At 37.2% G+C, this 7,500-nt stretch overlaps 1 protein-coding gene across 7 annotated transcripts in view; it reads right to left on the reverse strand.

The window, feature by feature from the left end:
- The window catches only part of LOC138016100 (QRFP-like peptide receptor), a 17,413-nt gene extending 10,488 nt beyond the window's left edge, over positions 1–6,925 (reverse strand). For 2 of the 7 annotated variants that reach the window (XM_068863273.1, XM_068863272.1), the window contains exons 1-2: positions 5,864–5,960; positions 5,606–5,733 (exon numbers count right to left, since the gene is read on the reverse strand). The gene's annotated coding sequence lies outside the window, so the exon portion shown is untranslated. Of the gene's footprint in view, positions 1–2,944; positions 3,037–3,093; positions 3,156–4,698; positions 5,259–5,605; positions 5,734–5,863; positions 5,961–6,873 lie in introns of those variants that run through there. The other 5 variants (XR_011125733.1, XM_068863277.1, XM_068863278.1 and 2 more) reach the window with 5 other exon arrangements.
- Between the last annotated feature and the right edge of the window lie 575 nt (positions 6,926–7,500).

A 7,500-nucleotide genomic window follows, 5' to 3' on the forward strand; every position in this document is an offset into this window, starting at 1 on the left:
CAACGGAAAAATATCCTAATATCAGCAATATCCTTACAGATATACGTTATTTTGGGGCGTTCACCTGAACACCCCTGAAATTGCGCCACAGTTTAATTTCATGAATGAGAATTTACGGGTTTGTTCCCAGGTTTACTAAACGGAATTAATGGATTCCTCTTTTCAGTAATAACACCAACCAGGCTTTGTTTCATCACTGAGACGAAGTTACAAAACTGAATTCTCGTCAGCTTTTTTCTCTTGTACATCAAGTGAACGTGTATCTTTTTTTTGGAACAGATTCAAAATTGGTAATTTAAGGGGGCTCGAAAGGGTTTCAACACTTAGAAGACTCCCTGTTTAGCAACAATAAAAGCAAGGTGACACACGATAGCACCAACCCTGTGTGGCCAACACATCACGCATGCGCACAACCATTTCACCCGGTCAATTAGCAGCCATGGCTACGCCAAGCTGATGAGGCCCAGAAGGCCGAAACAGCTGTCCAAGGCTGCTAATTGACCGGGTGAAATGGTTGTAAGCATGCGTGATGTGTTGGCTCACTGGGTTGGTGTTAGCGTTTGTCACCTTGCTTTTATTGTTGTCTCTGTTTAGATCGAATAACGCTACAACACTGTATCACGTAACAGCAATGTTATAGTACCATATGAAACACCGATTATTTCCAAAAAAGATGTGATCATTATTGTCATGTAATAAGTTGCCTTGGCATCGGGAAACCCTAGCAAAAACACCCTATATTTTGGATTTAGTTGCTTATATCTCAAAAACAAACTAGGTTTCCGCCTTTTTTGTTGCTGAAATGTGATTAGAAGGTGACGATGAAACTTTCGGCGAAGTTTAAAAAAAATTCTGTCGAGAGGATTCAGAGCTACCTTTAAAAAATCACAAAATTAAGGTTGCTCTGAATCCACAAGACAAAATTGTTTAAACTTTGCAGAAAGTCTCATCATGCCCTTCTGATTACTTTTCAGAAATAAAAAATGGGGTCACCAAGTTCGTTTTTGAGATATAAGCAACTAAAGAAACAAAAAAGGGTTTTTTTTTACAGGGCTTGACCGTTGCCACGGTGACATATTACGTCACAATAATGACTGTATCTTGTTCAGCAATAATTCATTTGGTACCACAATATTGCCAATACATGATGCAACATTGTGGTGCCAATCCCTCTAATATGAGCGTCACTTTGGAAGTGTTGAAACTAGTTCGAGCCTCCTTAATCAGGCATGTTTCATTTGTCCTAATTCAAAAGCAGGGACAAATTGCCGAAAAACCTTATTAGCCGAATCTTGCTTCAACCTGAATTAAATTGGAATTATGGGAACATTTGTTCACCAAATCATTTCATTGTGTAGGACACAGGCGAAATAAAGAAAAACAAAGAGTCACTCCAGTTTTCTCGATATCCCCAACCTCGTTCCCAGGGTCTCTCTTCTCTGCCTCCATTGTCTCAACGACAATGGAGGCAGAGAAGAGAGACCCTGGGAACGAGGTTGCGATATCCCATGGCTAACCAGTTTGGAAAAAATGTCGTTTCGAAAACTCCATAGTCAGTTTCAAATATTATACTTCCCGTGGCCAAAACCATCAAGTGCGCGGTTTGTTTCACGCAGCCTTACATTTGTGTTCAGTTTATATGTTAGCGGTACATTAAAAATTGGTTGAGGTAACGCTTCAGGGTGTTTGTCAAATTATAATTGATTCACACGGAAAATTCGGACAGTGACGAGAGCCTCGAGAACGAAGAGTTGATGGAGGGGTATAGCAGCTTAGAGCAACTCTGTTTTCTTGAATTCTCTGCTAACTTTCCTCTTGTTTCATAACTGTGGATATACACATGGCTTAATCTTCACATGAAACATTATTTTTAACACTGACATTGCGGGTAATTTTACCGTCTTTGGTCATCAGCTTGCATATTACTGACTTAAAAAGTACGCCGACGTGCAGTAATTTAATTAATCGTGCAATAAAATGCATCCTTTAAAATCCACCTTAAGGCAAAAAAAGGTTCTAGCTGTGGCAGTAAAAGTTAAAAATCGGCATCAGTTGTTTTTTAAACAATGTTTCACGTTGTACAAATATGAATCCTTAGCACGAATATTCGTGATAATCGCCGAGAACGTCATCTTTAGGGGAACTTCAATGATAAAAATGACACTCCTACCATCCGTGCTTTTTCTATAGATTTGCATTGGTGAAAAGATCGGACTGCCGAAAGGACAAAGAGAAACTCCTGAATGTTGATTTATTCAGTGATGTCATTCAGTTTTGTGATACATCACGGTTCTAAGTAAGCAGGCTTCTTTTTTTTTTTCTGTTTGGTAGAAATATCGAACATTAGAATGAACATCGAAACAACCGGCTTTTAATAATAGTAAAGATGATGTGACAAAAGTGTTGTTATTCATTAGAGATTAACGTTAACATCATGTTTGAAATGAAAATCTCTGCTTTTTTTTCCCTGCAAGTGATAAACTGTTCGTATTTTATGAATGAGCGTTTTCTAGAAATAAATAAACGTCAGTCATTGAGGATTTTGTTTACTTACTTACTGACTTACAAATCTAATTATTCAGTTAAGCCTTCAGGGACATCTAAAACAAATGTCTGCTTGCTGAGATTTAGAACCTGCAGCTGCATTCACATAGCATGCCGCAAGGGTATTTACCACTCAAGAATCTCTAGTAACTGACTTCAAGTTAAACATTTATATCAGTTCGTTGATAGCTATTTCCTTAAAACCATCACTTAGGCCCTCAATAATGTTTCTTGGACTTATAATATCAAGTCATTAAATGAAATCATGATGATAGGCATTTGATCTTAGTCAGTAATCCTTTTCAAACTTCCTCAATTTTGTGGTGAGCGATGATGAAAATGCGCACTAAGAAATTAAGAAAACATTACTCGTGTTAAAAATTGCTGTTCTTTACCTCACCTGAGCGGTGGCCGACTGTCATGAATACGGACTTTTTCAGTGAAGAAAACGAAGATCACAGGAATCGACACAGCTTGATCATTTTGAACCGGTGTTTAAAACTAATATATCAGTTTAAGAAAATTGCAAAGGGATAATTATACTCTTACCACTGGTGTGGGGTAATTGTAGTCTTTGAAGTCGACTGGCCTGATACGATTGTTCGTTATTGTACATTGTTCGCATGTGTTCTAACCTAGTCTTGAAATAAAGAAATTATTTCTATATACTAGTTTTTACCCTTTTCTGCCTTTTTAATGAAGGAAATTAATTGGGAAGATTCATGGAGTGTTTGGTATTGTCATCATCTCATTACATCTGCAGCTTTTTGGTTGCCTTAGAGAATAAACGGCCTAAGAAGTATCTCTGCTCAATGTTTTCAACATTGAAAAGCTGTTGTCACGGAGGTAATCGAAGACTGTTTACAAGCAATGAGAAAGTGTAGGAAATTGTTTTCTCAAATTAAATTATCTTCCCACCTGGAAGTCTTTTTTTTACATTGTGCCTACAGACCGTGTCCGAGCATATTTATCAATCATCGCTCGCATATTTATAAATGACTTAGTTCAAAGTTACATGGTCGCCAGTTTTCAGTCTTATCTCTTACCCAAACATAAGAGCAACGACCTTGCATTGGCCGTATTTATACTAGAGGACGTGTCCAGAGACTCAGTCCAGACGCATAAAACGTCTGGCCGTTAAGTGCGACTAAAATAAATACGGGAACCACTTAACTTCGATGGCTAGAAATCAAATTCATGATTTTCTTCAAAAGATACTGGGCACCAAAGAGACGGTGTGCCCTTCATTGCTAAGTACGTCCCTGTTAAGAGTGTCTCGTCTTTATACTGGACGGCTTAGACGTCTGAGACGACTAAGACGTCTGTTACGTGCGTTGTTTTAGACGCACTTACCTTGAGACGCTTAATTCGTCTGACGTTTAATGCCTCCTCCTTATTTCCCGTATTTATACCAGTCGTCTGAGACGTCTTAGACGTCCTCTAGTATAAATACGGCCAATATTTCATGTTCGCGTCCTCTTTCATTGATAGTCCCATTGCGAGACAACTAAAGGCTTCAGTTGTCTCACCAGGCAAAACCCAACAAAAATGGCGGCAACAAATTTTCTATCGAAAAACAAAAAACAGGCCATTAAGTTGGGCTGTCTTATGTATATTAATTTAACCTGTTATTGACGAATTGAATATTTATACAGTCTCAACGGCTGTAGGATTGAGAAAGCTTTCTCGACATGCCTTCTCAAAATGTTTAAATTTGAAATTCCTTAACCTCTCACAGAGTATTATTCTAAACACTGTAGGACTTCACTTTTTTAGCTTTTCGGTATGAAAATTCCATTAAGGTTTCATCCGGTTCAGTAAAACGAGTAAGCGCATAAGTAAAAAACCAGAGTCGTATACGAAAATAGCAAGTCCATGCTTCCCGAAAAAACTTCAAATGTTTTGAACAGGATTCGATCTGTTGCTGAAACATCGGTGGTTGCACAGTTCAAAGTTGACCTTATACGTATTCAACAGATTCAACTTGTTGACCACTCGCTTCATAACAGAAACACGCTCGAGCATGCGCAAAATAACACCATTTTTCCCCTTTTCTAAATACTTTGGATTTGTGAAAGATGGATACAACTTTATACGCACCAGAAAAATACGATCTATACAAAGTTCCTTGGGACCTGAACTGTTTGAAATGCTTCCTGTCTGAAGAGTTTCAAAATTACTGCATTAACGGTTTCAGGGGAAAAAATTCCCCTGTCAATTCTTGCCAACTTTCATTAGGCAGTATTATGTTTTCAAAAATCCATCACATTTGTAAGTGTTGCGGTTTAATTATTTTAGTCAGCACAAGGTGAAATGAGAGCGAGCGATGTAACGGGAAGTGATCATGTGGGATTGTGGTATACACTCGGATGTTACTTGCGAACCGCCTAAATTTGTTTAGAGTATCCTCCGGAGCACTCGTTATTGGTTTTTAATATTGTGTTGCTTGTCCCGACTGATATGACTTCCCGCTCAAACTTTTGTCGAAAACATGTATTCGTTTACGCATAAAGACGGACGGCTTCACTGGATTTTTCGGAGCATGACAGGCATCCAAAATGACATCTAAAAAGCCGTAAATAGAATCATTCATGAAAATATTTTCCCTTAATATTGTAAGATATTGTTTTGAGCTTGCTCGCTACAAATTGCAAGACATCCTGAAAGCCACTTGAAAAACTATTTTGGTTCAATTTTTCTTCTGTTTCGGGCCACTGAAATCGTGTAAACAAGATATATAAAAATCAACATAATCAGGTTTAACAGGCATCCTACCGGTGCGGAAAAGCAAAGAGATCAGTCATTGTTTCCTTTTGGGATGCCTTGATTTGTCAACAATATCCAATAATTCAACTGGCAAGGTGTTTTTTTCAATAACTTGTTAAATAAGGTTTAGCATGCTTCTCTTGGGCTAATAATTTTCTGTAACTTGGCGATCACAAAACTTCCAAACGTTAGTGGGCATTCATTAAGTTTTTCCTAAGGGAATAAAGAAATTTCATAAAACTTGAGAAAATGATATTTGTCTAGCAAATAGATTTTCATTATTTGAGTTTTACACCTGAAACTGTTCCATTTTCTCGCTTTGCTTTCCGCCGTCTTCCGTTGATATCTGCCCTTCTGTTCTTTTGCATTCTCTTGTTTTATTATCCACTGTTTCTGCTGATTTCGTAGCTCGATATTTTTTGTCTGAAAAATGAGAGTTTCCCGTCTTAATAAATTCCAACCAATGAAGAAAAATAAATTCGCAATGCTAACTTTGAAGACAATCATGACAGATACTATTTTTTAACCCAGAAAAAATAACAGTGAACTTTACCCCTTTCTGCAGGTCAGTTGTAAAAGCCAGCCAAATCTGAAGGAAAAACGTTGCCTTATGCCTCTCCGGGTTAAACGCAATTTGGGTGCACTAGAACACCTCACGAATCTTCTAAATACCGGATCCTGTCACTTTGCGGAACTCTTAGCTTTAAAAGGATACAAGTTGTCACGAGCGTGCACACACACACAATGAATAGATGTGACACTCCCTTTCCCGAAAAGTAAAACCCAGAAGATTAGGACGACAAACTTGATTATTTAAAACTTTGGTAGGATAAATAATCTTGAAAACTGGAGGTCTCACAGCTTTCAGTAAAGTAAGAAAGCCCTCACTTCAACTAAACCGCATAAATATCAGCTGCTGTTTTGTTTTAATTTTGAGAGCATGAAAATTAATATTGATATCACACCCAAATTCTTCCTGCGTTTCGGGATCTTTTAAATGAGTTTTTCCTTTGTTTTTGCCACTACTCTTTTTTGATTGTATTAAATCCAGCAAACGGGTGGTCAAAACTGAATGAGTTTTAATAAAAGAGCACCACTGGTTCTTATGTCACGAGTGCAAAAACCACTTTTATTTTAACCCCAAAAAAACCCATACCTGAAACTTAATTAAAGAGACATCTTTTGTTAGGCTAACATGAAGCAGATGTTAGTTGAAGATTTATCTCTGTTTAAAAAAGATAACGTGGATGGTGCTTGAAAATGTAATATATTCCTTTTATTATCCGTGTTTGGACCTTTACTTCCTTCGATTTATGCAGACATTGTAGTAAAAGAAATGTATGCACTGAGTTGACTAACTTAAGAGAGGAGTAAAGAAAACTGTTTCTCTACTGATACGTTTATCTTCTGAAAACAAAAGGCCATAAAGCACAACAAGAAATTTAAAGACCGTACCATCAGTAAAATACGGTACGCGTAGTAAGCAAATCAAGAGTAAAATGTGATAAATATTACATTGCAGAATGTATGCAGTATGCAGTATATCAAGAGTCAGAGGCAAACCTTTTTCCGTAGAACTGAACGTGAACGTTCGGCAAATACGTTCTCTCTTTCCTCCTCAACACTTACCTTTGTCAACTCCAAACTGAATCAATGTTGATATTCAAAGAAAGAAATTCACTTTTTTAATTCGTTTGCATATATCTGTAAAGTGTTTGTTTATTTAATTAGTTTGTATAATTAGTTTGTATCTTTTTTGTCTGTTTGTTTGTTTGTTTGATTTTTTTTAACTGCAGATATCTCTCAACAAGTACGGCCATTTGCTCAATTCGTTTACACTGCACAGTAATACAATAAACTCAGCCTTTAAGTCGCCTTTTAATTTAACATTTTAAAAGTTTAGAAAAGAAACGTATTTGGTTAAGACTTGGTTGAGGGCACCGTGATTTAAAAAACATAGTAATTGTGAAATAATCTTCAGCTCAGGACTAAGGCTCGTTGTTTGGTAATTGACAGTGCAAGAGAAAACAGTGTACATGTAATCATGAGCCGATCGCAAGAATAGCCCTTTTCACGGTTAGTTTTTCTCATTTGCATTGCAATGTAATCTAACGTGGATGCGAGGCAATTTCGGGTTAAAACTACAAAATAGCGAGTAAAAAATAGCTACGAAATTGCCTCGCGTCCACG

This window comes from Montipora capricornis, chromosome 9 (genome assembly GCF_036669925.1).
Source record: "Montipora capricornis isolate CH-2021 chromosome 9, ASM3666992v2, whole genome shotgun sequence".
In the NCBI taxonomy this organism is placed as follows: domain Eukaryota; kingdom Metazoa; phylum Cnidaria; class Anthozoa; order Scleractinia; family Acroporidae; genus Montipora; species Montipora capricornis.